Below are 14,967 nucleotides of genomic sequence, written 5' to 3' on the forward strand. Positions count from 1 at the left end.
CCACAGAGGACAGCTTTTTGTTGCCTCTGAGAAGCCTGGCACACATAAGCAAATACATGCTGCAGTGTTTCGGCAACGACCACCGAGTTGCCCACATTCTAACTTGTGCTGATTACTAGGTGGCCATGCTGCTGGATCCAAGTTACAAGGACGACGTACAGTCCTTAATTCCGTCACTGGAGCGTGATCGTAAAATGCGCGAGTACAAGCACACGTGCAGTAAGCCGGATTGGGACAGATGCACACTGGCGCAATATTAATAGTTTTTAGTTCGTGACGCCAATTGCAGCTTGCGCAGGTACTGTAGCAGGGCCCTTTAAGATGTTATAGCTCACGTACCAGGTGAGGAATGCCAGAGGGGGATAATGTCTCTGTATAGCAAATATGGTAGTGTTAACGGTGTCTCCTACCTTGGTACGGCTGGACTCCTGAATCCTGGCTCACTTGCAATAAATTTGAGTGTGGTCAGTAGGAGTAATTGAGGAATAATTGAGATCCAAACAGGTAATGGGATCCAACTTGTCTTTACTTAGTGGTTTGCAGCTTTGATCCATACAGTTACAGCAATAGTCTAGTGTCCCAGCAGGTATTGGCAATATGTGGCAGGAATTTATATCTATTCTGCTTCTTGTACATACGCCTAGTAGAATCTGGCAGGTATCTATCTTCTGCTCTGTCTTTAGTCTGCTTTGTTTGGGCCTGACTAGCTGAAGAGGTATTTAGCTTCTCTTTGTTTTTGGATCTGTACTTACAGGACTGCTCGCAGGGTATGGTGTTGTCTTCCTGGAGATCTATAGTTCTGTAGATGGCTGCTTTATTTGTCCACCAGCTGAGATAGGTGACCCAGGCTGGGAAGGGTGATCTTGGCCTCAACCGAGGCTTGGATCCTAGGTTGGGATCCCTGTTTCTGGGAGCTCCTACTAACACAGCCTTCCCCAGCAGGGGGGCTGGTTACTCTGACTAGAACTTTCCTTCCTCCCCATGAGGCAGGATGTGGGAACATTCCACACCTCCTCAAAGAGGGGGGGAGCTAGATTGGAATGAACTATTCCTGTCTAGCAATACTAAACTGGCTATGGTCCTGCTGCATACTGCTGCCACCTGCTGGTGTACATTAAGAATTACAGAAAATATATAAAACAGGCATAGAAATACATATAATGGCAATGCACAGGTAGATTACACTAGATGACAATACACATATACACCTAACATTATGAAGCAGGGTGAAAGAAGTTTAGTGACATACTTCAGGATGTTACACACGCTGGTAGATGCGCTGCTGGTGGCATTCCCACCTGACAGAGGGGGCACAGTGGAAGCACAAGGCGAAGGCAGAGGAGGAGGAAGAGGTCGCCAATGCAGCTGGGGCGCCACCAGCACCTCAGAAGGCAGGGTTAGCATGGCCAAAATGTGGAAAAGCTTTGTCACCACACCACAACAACCAGCACCACCAGCTGATATGGAACGTCTTAGCAGGAGGCAGCATTTCACCAACATGGTGGAGCAGTATGTGTGCACACGCCTACATGTACTGAATGACGAGTCTGCCCCTTTCAACTTCTGGGTCTCCAAATTGAGTACATGGCCTGAACTTGCCCTTTATGCCTTGGAGGTGCTGGCCTGTCCTGCCGCCAGTGTATTGTCTGAACGTGTGTTTAGCATGGCAGGGGGCGTTATCACAGACAAGCGCAACCGCCTGTTCACAGCCAATGTGGACAAGCTTACGTTCATTGAAATGAACCAGGCATGGATACCACAGGACTTGTCTGTACCTTGTGCAGAATAGACATGTATACCATCCTTAACCAGCCATTGTTATACTACAGCGCAATTGCTCATTGTTGTATTTTTCATATTTCCTACTCTTTTGGGGTGTCCCCATTTAAAAGTGTCCTGTCTGGCTCAGGAAGAAGTACATCAGCGACTTAAAAAGTTTAAAATAGACAAATCGCCAGGACCGGATGGCATACACCCCCGTATCCTATGGAAATTAAGTAATGTCATAGCCAGACCCTTATTTCTGATATTTGCGGACTCTATCCGGAAAGGGAATGTCCCACAGGATTGGCGCATGGCAAATGTGGTGTCAATATTCAAAAAGGGTCCAAAAACAGAGCCTGGAAACTATAGGCCGGTAAGTTTAACTTCTGTTGTGGGTAAACTGTTTGAAGGTTTTCTGAGAGATGCTATCTTAGAGCATCTCAACGGAAATAAGCAAATAACGCCATATCAGCATGGCTTCATGAGGGATCGGTCATGTCAAACTAATTTAATCAGTTTCTCTGAGGACGTAAGTTCTAGACTTGACAGCGGCGAATCAATGGATGTCGTGTATCTGGACTTCTCCAAAGCATTTGACACTGTACCACATAAAAGGTTAGTATATAAAATGAGAATGCTCGGACTGGGAGAAAACGTCTGTATGTGGGTAAGTAACTGGCTCAATGATAGAAAACAGAGGGTGGTTATTAACGGTACACACTCAGATTGGGTCACTGTCACTAGTGGGGTACCTCAGGGGTCAGTATTGGGCCCTATTCTGTTCAATATATTTATTAATGATCTTGTAGAAGGCTTGCATAGTAAAATATCAATTTTCGCAGATGACACTAAACTGTGTAAAGTAATTAACACTGAAGAGGACAGTATACTACTACAGAGGGATCTGGATAGGTTGGAGACTTGGGCAGATAAGTGGCAGATGAGGTTTAACACTGACAAATGTAAAGTTATGCACATGGGTAGGAATAATGCAAGTCACCCGTACATACTAAATGATAAAACACTCGGTAACACTGACATGGAAAAGGATCTAGGAATTTTAATAAACAGCAAACTAAGCTGCAAAAACCAGTGTCAGGCAGCTGCTGCCAAGGCCAATAAGATAATGGGTTGCATCAAAAGGGGCATAGATGCCCGTGATAAGAACATAGTCCTACCACTTTACAAATCACTAGTCAAACCACACATGGAGTACTGTGTACAGTTATGGGCTCCTGTAAACAAGGCAGACATAGCAGAGCTGGAGAGGGTCCAGAGGAGGGCAACTAAAGTAATAACTGGAATGGGGCAACTACAGTACCCTGAAAGATTATTAAAATTAGGGTTATTCACTTTAGAAAAAATATGACTGAGGGGAGATCTAATTAATATTTATAAATATATCAGGGGTCAGAACAGAGATCTATCCCATCATCTATTTATCCCCAGGACTGTGACTGTGACAAGGGGACATCCTCTGCGTCTGGAGGAAAGAAGGTTTGTACACAAACATAGAAAAGGATTCTTTACGGTAAGAGCAGTGAGACTATGGAACTCTCTGCCTGAGGAGGTGGTGATGGTGAGTACAATAAAGGAATTCAAGAGGGGCCTGGATGTATTTCTGGAACGTAATAATATTACAGGCTATAGCTACTAGAGAGGGGTCGTTGATCCAGGGAGTTAGTCTGATTGCATGATTGGAGTTGGGAAGGAATTTTTTATTCCCCTAAAGTGGGGAAAATTGGCTTCTACCTCACATTTTTTATTTTTTTTTGCCTTGCAGGATAACAGGCCGAACTGGATGGACAAATGTTTTTTTTCTGCCGTATGTACTATGTTACTATGTTAGCCTAATTAAAAAAAAAAAATAAAAAATTAAAACCAAAAACCAGTGTTGGCTACCTCGTCCTCCTCCACCGCCGCTTTCACCCACACCGCTACGTCCACCGCCTACTCAAACTCCTACTCCATATGGAACTCCACCTCATAAATAAATTTTTTTAATTTGTACAAATTAAATTTTATGCAATTTCACTAATTTGTCTGTTACATTTTCGGGTGAAAATCACCAATTTTTGGGTGTGATATACCCCGGCTGTACCTAGTAGACAGGTAAAAAGATTTCACTAATTTGTCTGTTACATTTTTGGGTGAAATTCACCAATTTTTGGGTGTGATATACCACTGCTATACCTAGCAGACAGGTTAAAAAAAAATCACTAATTTGTCTGTTACATTTTCTGGTGAAATTCACTGATTTTTGGCTGTGATATACCACTGCTATAGCTAGTAGACAGGTAAAAAATTTCATTAATTTGTCTGTTACATATTTGGGGGGAAATTCACCAATTTTTGGGTGTGATATACAACTGCTTTACATAGTAGACAGGTAAGATTTCACTTATTTGTCTGTTACATTTTCGGGTGAAATTCACCAATTTTTGGGTGTGATAAACCATGGCTGGTACCTAGTAGACAGGAAAACAAATTTCACTAATTTGTCTGTTACATTATTGGGTGACATTTGACCATTTTTGCCGTGATTAAACCCCTGCTCTGCATAGGTGATAGGGACATAAATTTCAAAAAATCATCTGTTACATTGTCAGGTGACATTTTACCAATTTTGCCGTATACAAACCCCTGCTCTGCATAGGTGACAGGGAATAAAATTTCAAAAATTATTCTTTAATTGATGCGCGCCCCCTCCTTTCATTCAATGCTTAAAATTTAACAACGTGCCCCACATTTGCGCTTCAATAATTTGTCCCACTTTTCCTCTCAATCATATTTAATTTAAAAAAATTAACCTCCCTTGGATGTAATCTCTCTTTCTCACTCTCCCTCTCCGGCGTGGAACCCTGATTCGCCGATAACCATGAAAAACATGGAAAGGCTCAGAAAAGAACATCAGAAGTTGATAGAGAAGATATCCAAATGGATGGTGGACGTCACGATGACGAGCGATCAGGCAGAAGTTATCTAGAGGCAACAAAGCGGCAGCAGGGCCTCTCCTGTCTAATTTTTCCAAATCCTAAATACTTTAGTGACATTCCCTATAATTTTTTATTAATCATTCCAATAACAGGGCATCTTAAGAGTCCTGTATTGTTACTTATCGTCACTACCTCCCCGAGTCGGGAGTGGGTAATTGTCGCGCGCCCCCTTCTCCCACATTTACGCTCCATCACAATTGATTTTCATCCATTGATCTCCCTTGGATGTGCTATCCCTTTCTCACGCTCCCTCTCCGGTGTGGAACCCTGATTCGCCGCAGACCGTGATCAACATGGTAGGCACAGAAAAGAACATCGAAAGTTGATAGAGCAGATATCCAATTGGATAGTGAACATCACGGGGACGTGCGACATGGTGGGGCATAGGAGAGAATAGGACTGAATCTTTGTTCAAAACGTGAATCTAACTCAGCGATCTACATACATTTTGTTGTGTGGGTGCAGGGCACAATTTTTTTTTATACTGCCCTGAGCCCAGTGGCCGAAAAAAAATATCTTTTATAAGTCAGTTAGGTGTGCGGCGGCGGCGGCCATTTTATGCAAGCTCAGTGCACCAGCACTGCATCTGAGCTTTTGTGACATTGAAATCCAAGCTTGAAAAACAGCACTAATAATCTGGTTGCAAAAAATCTCCCTTTTTTGGCAATATACAACATCTGGTGCATTTGCAGGATTAGTCAGTGTGCAATTTAAGCTAGAAATACAGCCATAATTTTCAGTGTTTTTGCAGCATCAAGACGTTTGAAATTCCAGGGTTATATACTGCTGTCATATTCAGTTATTAATCAAATACCCATTTTTGCCACAAATCTTTAATTGCAGCCTAGTGTGGGTCAGGGGCGTGTGAGATACACCCTTTATATACAGGTTTTCTATTCAGTTATTTGAAATACAGGTTTTATATTCAGGAATAGGACATGTTATATTTTTTTAGCGGGGCCGCGGATGCGGACAGCACACGGAGTGTTGTCCGCATCTTTTGCGGCCCCATTGAAATGAATGGGTCCGCATCCGAGCCGCCAAAATGGCGGCTCGGATCAGGACCCAAACAACGGTCGTGTGCATGAGGCCTAAGGAGAATAGCAGAAACTCCTAATGCTGACCATACATGTAATGATTGCGGAGACCCTCAAATGCCAGGGCAGTACAAACACCCCATAAATGACCCTATTTTGGAAAGAAGACACCCCAAGGTATTCGCTGAGGGGCATATTGAGTCCATGAAAGATTGAACTTTTTGTCACAAGTTAGCGGAAAGGGAGACTTTGTGAGAAAAAAAAAATATATCAATTTCTGCTAACTTGTGCCAAAAAAATATATATTCTATGAACTCGCCATGCCCCTCACGGAATACCTTGGGGTGTCTTCTTTCCAAAATGGGGTCACATGTGGGGTATTTATACTGCCCTGGCATTTTAGGGGCCCTAAAGCGTGAGAAGAAGTCTGAAATCCAAATGCCTAAAAATGCCCTCCTAAAAGGTACTCGTTGGACTTTCGGCCCCTTTGCGCATCTTGGCTGCAAAAAAGTGTCACACATGTGGTATCGCCGTACTCAGGAGAAGTAGGGCAATGTGTTTTGGGGTGTTTTTTTACATATACCCATGCTGGGTGAGAGAAATATCTCTGTAAATTGACAACTTTGTATAAAAAATGGGAAAAGTTGTAATTTACAGAGATATTTCTCTCACCCCGCATGGGGATTATGTAAAAATACACCCCAAAACACATTGCCCTACTTCTCCTAAATACGGCGATACCACATGTGTGACACTTTTTTGCAGCCTAGGTGCGTAAAGGGGCCGAAAGTCCAACGAGTACCTTTAGGCTTTACACGGTTGCTCACAATTTAGCCCCGCCCAAAATGCCAGAACAGTAAACACACCCCACAAATGACCCCATTTCAGAAAGTAGACACCCTAAGGTATTCACTGAGGGGCATAGTGAGTCCGTGGGAGATTTTTTATTTTTTTTTGCCAGAAGTTAGCAGAAATGGAAACTTTATTTATTTTATTTTTTTCTCAGAAAGTGTCATTTTCCGCTAACTTGTGAAAAAAAAAAAATCATAAATGAACTCACCATGCCCCCCAGCGAATACTTTGGGGTGTCTTCTTTCTAAAATGGGGTCATTTGGGGGGTATTTATACTATCCTGGCATTCTAGCACCTCAAAAAACATGACAGGTGCTCAGAAAGTCAGAGCTGCTTCAAAATGCGGAAATTCTCATTTTTTACCATAGTTTGTAAATGCTATAACTTTTGCGCAAACCAATAAATATACACTTATTGGATTTTATTTTATCAAAGACATGTAGCACAATAAATTCTGACACAAACTTGTATAGAAATGTAATTATATTTGAACAATTTAACCAGAGAAAGTTAAAAATACACTTTTTTTTTGAAAATTGCGGCCTATTTTGATTAATATTGGAAAAATGAAAAATCTTAGCAGCAATCAAATACCACCAAAAGAAAGCTGTATTTGTGAGAAGAAAAGAAGGTAAAATTCATTTGGGTGGTAAGTTGTATGACCGAGCAATAAACCGTGAAAGTAGTGTAGTGCAGAATTGTAAAAAGTGGTCTGGTCATTAATGGGGTTTAAGCTAGGGGGGCTGAGGTGGTTAAACTAATAATACACACAGAATTAAATGTTACCATGTTTTTATTGAACACACCATGTAAGCATTCACACTGCAGGCGGGAAAAGTATGTGAACCCCTAGACTAATGACATCTCCAAGAGCTAATTGGAGTGAGGTGTCAGCCAACTGGAGTCCAATCAATGAGATGAGATTGGAGGTGTTGGTTACAGCTGCCCTGCCCTATAAAAAACACACACCAGTTTTGGGTTTGCTTTTCACAAGAAGCATTGCCTAATGTGAATGATGCCTTGCACAAAAGAGCTCTCAGAAGATCTACTATTAAGAATTGTTGACTTGCATAAAGATGGAAAGGGTTATAAAAGTATCTCCAAAAGCCTTGCTGTTCATCAGTCCACGGTAAGACAAATTGTCTATAAATGGAGAAAGTTCAGCACTGCTCTTACTCTCCCTAGGAGTGGCCGTCCTGTAAAGATGACTGCAAGAGCACAGCGCAGACTGCTCAATTAGGTGAAGAAGAATCCTAGAGTGTCAGCTAAAGACTTACACAAGTCTCTGGCATATGCTAACATCCCTGTTAGCGAATCTACGATACGTAAAACACTAAACAAGAATGAATTTCATGGGAGGATACCACAGAGGAAGCCACTGCTGTCCAAAAAAAACATTGCTGCAAGTTTACAGTTTGCACAAGAGCACCTGGATGTTCCACAGCAGTACTGGCAAAATATTCTGTGGACAGATGAAACCAAAGTTGAGTTGTTTGGAAGAAACACACAACATTATGTGTGGAGAAATAGAGGCACAGCACACCAACATCAAAACCTCATCCTAACTGTGAAGTATGGTGGTGGGGGCATCATGGTTTGGGGCTACTTTGCTGCGTCAGGGCCTGTACGGATTGTTATCATCGAATGAAAAATGAATTACCAAGTTTATCAAAACATTTTGCAGGAGAACTTAAGGCCATCTGTCCACCAGCTGAAGCTTAACAGAAGATGGGTGTTGCAACAGGACAACAACCCAAAGCATAGAAGTAAATCAACAACAGAATGGCTTAAACAGAAGAAAATACGCCTTCTGGAGTGGCCCAGTCAGAGTCCTGACCTCAACCCTGAGATGCTGTGGCATGACCTCAAGAAAGCGATTCACACCAGACATCCTAATAATATTGCTGTAAAGAGGAATGATCAAGAATTAATCCTGACCTTTGTGCACGTCTGATTTGCAACTTCAGGAAACGTTTGGTTGAAGTTATTGCTGCCAAAGGAGGTTCAACCAGTTAATAAATTCAAGGGTTCACATACTTTTTCCACCTGCGCTGTGAATGTTTACATGGTGTGTTCAATAAAAACATGGTAACATTTAATTCTTTGTGTGTTATTAGTTTAAGCAGACTGTGATTGTCTATTGTTGTGACTTAAATGAAGATCAGATCACATTTTATGACCAATTTTTGCTGAAATCCATATCATTCCAAAGGGTTTACATACTTTTTCTTGCAACCGTATATCCCTACTAACAGTCAGTCGTCCATCTCTAGGGTAAAATGTCCCCGCTCCGCCAAAGGCCCGTTACGATATGCGCCCGATGCCCCTCTTTTAAATACACTCCTCATAATCAAAGATTCCCGCCCACAGTCAATGCGATGCGACCGCGTCGACTTCCAGTTGCCGTCACTTCTGGTCTCCGAAACCAGTCATTTCCGGCCAATGGAACGCAAGCTAGCTAGTCCTCAATACGAACACGCAGTTCCGGTCACGTGTTTCCGGTAAGTGGAACGCAATGGACCGCAGATACATTATTTAATCGAAAGGACAGTTTGTCTAGGTAATAGAGGTACACAGGGGTGGGACAAGGTCCACCACCAACAGAGGCTGAGCTGCCCAAGTGCGCCCCCCCCCCCCCCCCTTGCCTGCGCCCAGGGCCGGTGCAAGGTTTTTTACCAACACAAGCGAACCTTTTTACCAACACAAGCGAACCTACATTTTGGCGCCCCCGACCCCCCCTCCCCCTTCAGCTCACCTGGGGGAAGGGGGGGGGGCGCCAAAATGTAGGTTCGTCCCATAAGACGCACCTAGGTTTTAAAGGAAGATAATAGGAAACAATATTTTTCATTCCACCTCAGGTCAGACCAGCCATCAGACCCCAGCTCACAAGCACAGCCCCAATGCCTCAGATCAGACCCCCATGTCAGCCATCAGCCCTCCATGTCATATTTCTCCCCGTCCATGGCACAGACAGACTACAGTCATTGTCTCCGGCCCATCATGTAACCTCATCCTCACCCATGTCACATTTCTCCCCCTCCATTTGATTGCTCTAACACCTAAAGAAATTTATTTTATTTTTTTAAACCTGATGTTTCTCCAGATGATCTTATGCTAAAAGTCATGGTAATAGAGTCTCAAAGGTCTATAGAAGCAGGTACACTATTTTTACAAACCTTTGAGACTCTATTAACACTACTATCAACATCAGGTCATTTAGAGAAACAGCATGTTTTTTTAATTATGTTTTTCCTTTAGGTGTTAAAACATAACTTTCATTTGATTGCTGTAACACCTAAAGGAAAAATCTTTTTAAAAACCTGCTGTGTCTCTAGATGACCTTATGTTGATAGTAGTGTTAATAGAGCCTCAAAGGTCTGTAAAAATAGGGTAACTGCTTCTATAGACCTTTCAGACTCTATTACCACTGCTATCAACATAAGGTCATCTTGAGAAACAGCAGGTTTTTAATTTGTTTTCCTTTAGGTGTTCAAGCAATCAAATAAGTTATGTTTTAACACCTAAAGGAAAAAGATAATTTAAAAAACTTGCTCTTTCTCTAGGTGACCTTATGTTTATAGTAGTGTTAATAGTCTCAAGGGTCTATAAAAGCAGTTACCCTATTTTTTACAGACCTTTGAGACTCTATTAACACTACTATCAGCATAAGGTCATCTTCTAGAGAAACAGCAGGCTTTAAAAAAAATCCCTTTAGGTGTTAGAGTAAATTGCAATCAAATGAACGTTATGTGTTAAGATTAGGGTCAGAAGCAGACAAGCAGGGCTTTGTTTAGCCTCTTGGGTATTAGTTTTTACATTCATAAAGCTCCACATTGAGCTTCCAGCAGCAGACAGATGCCAGGGCACTTCTGTGGTCACCTCACCTGGGCACATGGTCTTTGCTCAGCAGAGTCCTGCCATACATGCTGGGTAGATGCTAGAATGGATTTGTTAGAAGGAGGTCTGTGACGTCACTGGTCACATGCTCCTTCATGGTCACATGATCCACTGTGAGAACGCAGGCTTCACAACCTCCTGCTGTGTTCAGCTCCAGAGAGAAGGGGGTGTGAAAGGATGGACCAATGGCAGGGCAGCTAGCTGATACTGGCCAATCAGCAGCCTCCTGCTCCTATCTACAAGCGCAGCTTAGAGTGAACACTGGCTGGGGAGGGGAGGGGAGGGCGCCCGGCAGCAAGTAAGTGATAAAAAAAAAAAAGAAAAGAGGTTTGTTTTTCCGCCCACCCCAGGCTGCGCCCTGAGGTTGGAGCCTCCCCAGCCTCTGTGTCGGCCCGGCCCTGGAGGTACAAGTTGACTCAGGCCAAATGGAATATGCTAACCTTATTTGAAAATACAAATAACAGCCTCCATAAGTGCAGGAAAATCACTAGGGGCAATATACACATAAGGGGGATATCTAAATCAGAAATGACCAATCTAAATAGTGTATAGGGGGGGGGGAATCTTCCAATAAAGTTATGAGGTGCAGTAATTAGTAGAATCATAGTCTTATACTGTCCATAGACACCTTCCTTAGATTATAGAGGTGGTCACACGTAACAATGAAAAGATCAAATTTATTGATCTAGATAATATTCTATTATAAGATGCTTCCCGCATCTGGCCAGTTAAGCAATACTAAATATTACAGTGGGCCCGGCCATGTCAGACAAAGACAATGAAGACAGGGCACCGGCTGCCTTATTAATAACAGTCAGAGAAAACAAGAGAAAGTCAGTCTCTCATTAATCCCACGGGGGGACTGGGACCGGAACCGATGTATCCATTCACATTCCTTCTGAAGGATCTTCCTGTCCCAGTCACCCCCCGGGGGGAAGGAGGTACCAATTCAAGAACCGAGAACCTTAAACATCTCGGGTCCCCCCCATGGTAGTCATTTACATGTAGTGCCACCGGTGTTGCATTCTTTTTCACTATGTCATTCACATGTTCAAGGATCCTCCTCCTCACCTCTCTCATTGTTTTACCTATATAGTCCATTGGACACGTACACTGGCAGATATATTTTGCCCCTTTACTCCTACAATTGATGAACTCCGTGACCTGGAAGGTCTGTTTGGTCACAGAGCACGCAATAACCTTAGATGTTGAGATATATTCACATGCCTTACAAAAGCCACATCTAAAGACACCTATAGGTGTTCCAATTTTGACTGGGGGCGTAAAGTGGCTGTGCACAAGACGATCTTTAATGCTTTTTCCACGCCAATACGTGACAGAGAGGTGATCGGTGACAACATTTGATAGATCAGAGTCCATCCGCAGTATAGGACAGTATTTCTTCAAGACTTCTTGAATTGGCTACTGACAAGCACTTCTTGGTTGGCTACGCCAAAAGTGGAGATAATCCGTGGCGGTTGATGTTTATCTAGGGCTCTATGTCTCGGGACCAGAAGGTCAGCCCAATTCTTCTCCTGTGCATGTTTGAAGGCCTCATTCAGAACCGTTTGCGGATATCCCCTGGCCCTAAATCTGTCCTGTAATCCCCTTGCTTCACTGAAAAAGGACTCGCCCTCAGAGCAATTCCTCCTGACTCGGAGATATTGACCCCTGGGTATACCCCGTTTGAGGGGGACAGGGTGATGGCTATTCCAGTGGAGCAAGGAATTAGTGGCCGTGGCTTTCCTATGTATGTTCGTCACAAGTCTGTCACCCTCCTTTGTCACCATTACATCTAAAAAGGTGATTGTGTTAAGATCCAGTTCATAGGTAAATCGGAGGCCAATTTCATTGTTATTAAGATCAGCATCGACGCATATAGTAACGGGCCTTTGGAGGAGCGGGGACGTTTTACCCTAGAGAAGGACGACTGACTGTAAGTAGGGATATACATCCCCCATGAGTCTTTACTGTTCTGACTGTGACTGGTGATACTGAATGTGTACTTTCCATGGTCTAGGATATCTAAGTGTATTGATGTAATCCAACAATTCATTGGACCTCCGTGGTGCATATAGAGACTGTGAGTTCTGGTTTGAACAAATGTGGTCATTAGTGGAGGTAAAGCTTTGGGACTTGTTGTGTTCTATACCACATTTTTTTCTAATCCACAGATGCCTCTATGGAAGTCTAACTTCACTGGATATCAACTTCTGACCAGTCTTCTATTTTATGGTCTGCATTAGGTCCAAATGAGTCTGATCTCCTCCTACCATCATCAAATGGCTCCCCTTTTACCGTCTTGATATCATATGTATAACGGATACTAATACATCATTATTGGTGGTCTGCACCCAAATAACGGATATCATTACATCATTACTGGTATCCGATATCTAAGATATCATATGAGCTTACTGACCCCCTGATGATCCCACATAGTGGGAGAAACGCATTGGGGTATTGTGATTTACGTATATCTATTCATGGGGTGTATTTAACTACGTATACCTTGATGTACTGTGTACCTTGTTAGCTGTCATATCACAGCACTAGGGCTGCATACATAGTTCATCAATTGACCCTATTTCTATAGTTGAGGGTGAATGTATTGTTTGTCTTTTGTCATATCCTATCTTCCACTTACAGGCACCTATTTAACCCCTACCACTGTATTAGGGCTGTTTTAGGATCTTATCAGTCCAGGTTCGAGGACAGGGAGTCCCCACCATCAGAGGCCGTCCCTGGACTGAGCAATAGACCTGGGTGAGTTAATATGGATAGTTCTCCCCACTCTCCGGATATCTTTATAGCTGCCTGCTGTGGAATTATCTGAGTTGATCCTCAGTGATTATTGTTCTGTGAATAAATGCCAAATGTGACGCACAGGACTCACTAATACCAAACAGAGGTGCACTCAGAATAAGAGGACTCACCCTATCCTCTTGAAGGTAGGTATATATAACAAAGAGAATCTGGGCACTCTCTAGGTATTTGGGTCATAATGAATTTATTGATACATAAATTAATTAAAATATCCACTTCCCATACTATACTATGTCCTATAAACACTTAAACACCAATCATACACATCATCTAAATATTAGCAAATAAATAATGCCTAAAAAATGGAGAAATTAGCACGACCCTGTGCATAAATATATGAATGGCCCAACAAATAATGTCAATGTAGTAGACGGATACAAAATAATGCAGCAACGTCCTGGAATACTATCAATGAAAACTCTTGATGAAATAATGTCCTGTATGTCGAACCAAAATAATTATATATGTGCGCACATAGAGGTACTCAAAGGTAGTGGTGTCCCGCTAAATCATTACCAGAGGCGTCCCACTGGAGAAACTTTCTTATAATCCTTGAGAGAGCCAGCCGAAAATATTGGAGCGGTCTTACCGTATCGGTGAGTATACCGCAACTGCTCCGCTGGATGGTCCTATGTTATTCAGACCAATGTTCGCGTGCGTTACTCTTCCCCTTTCTCCCGCGCTGGTAGTTTGTTTGGCACGTGTAGCTAGACTTATATTGTTGGTCTTGCGCTGTATAGCTCAAACTTCCATTCGCGATGCGGACGTTCTTTGTGTAAATGGCAGGCTGTTCACATACATCAGGTAGTCATAATATTTGGGGTCCTGGCTAGTCCAGCGCAAGACCAACAATACAAGTCTAGCTGCACGTGCCAAACAAACTACCAGCGCGGGAGAAAGGGGACGAGTAACACTCGCGAAAATTGGTCTGAATAACGTAGGACCATCCAGCGGAGCAGTTGCGGTATACTCACCGATACGGTAAGACCGCTCCAATATATTCAGCAGGCTCTCGCAAGGATTATAAGAAAGTTTCTCCAGTGGGACGCGGCTGGTAATGATTTAGCGGGACGCCGCTACCTTTGAGTACCTCTATGTGCGCACATATATAATTATTTTGGTTCGACATACAGGACATTATTTCATCAAGAGTTTTTATTGATAGTATTCCAGGTTGTTGCGACAGTATCAGCTGCATTATTTTGTATCCATCTACTACATTGACATTATTTGTTGGGCCACTCATATATTTATGAACAGGGTCGTGCTAATTTCTCAATTTTTTAGGCATTATTTATTTGCTAATATTTAGATGATGTGTATGATTGTTGTTTAAGTGTTTATAGGACATAGTATAGTATGGGAAGTGGATATTTTAATTAATTTATGTATCAATAAATTCATTGTGACCCAAATACCTAGAGAGTGCCCAGATTCTCTTTGTTGATTATTGTTCTGTGTGTCTATTAATCCATTTATTTCAAGGATATATAATTAAAGTTTATTAATTTAAGGGTTATATGAATTGCTGGAGCTGATTGCTGGACTACGTGTGAGATACACCCTTTATATTCAGGGGTTCTATTCAGTTATTT

Source organism: Bufo bufo, chromosome 2, assembly GCF_905171765.1.
Source record: "Bufo bufo chromosome 2, aBufBuf1.1, whole genome shotgun sequence".
Lineage (NCBI taxonomy): Eukaryota > Metazoa > Chordata > Amphibia > Anura > Bufonidae > Bufo > Bufo bufo.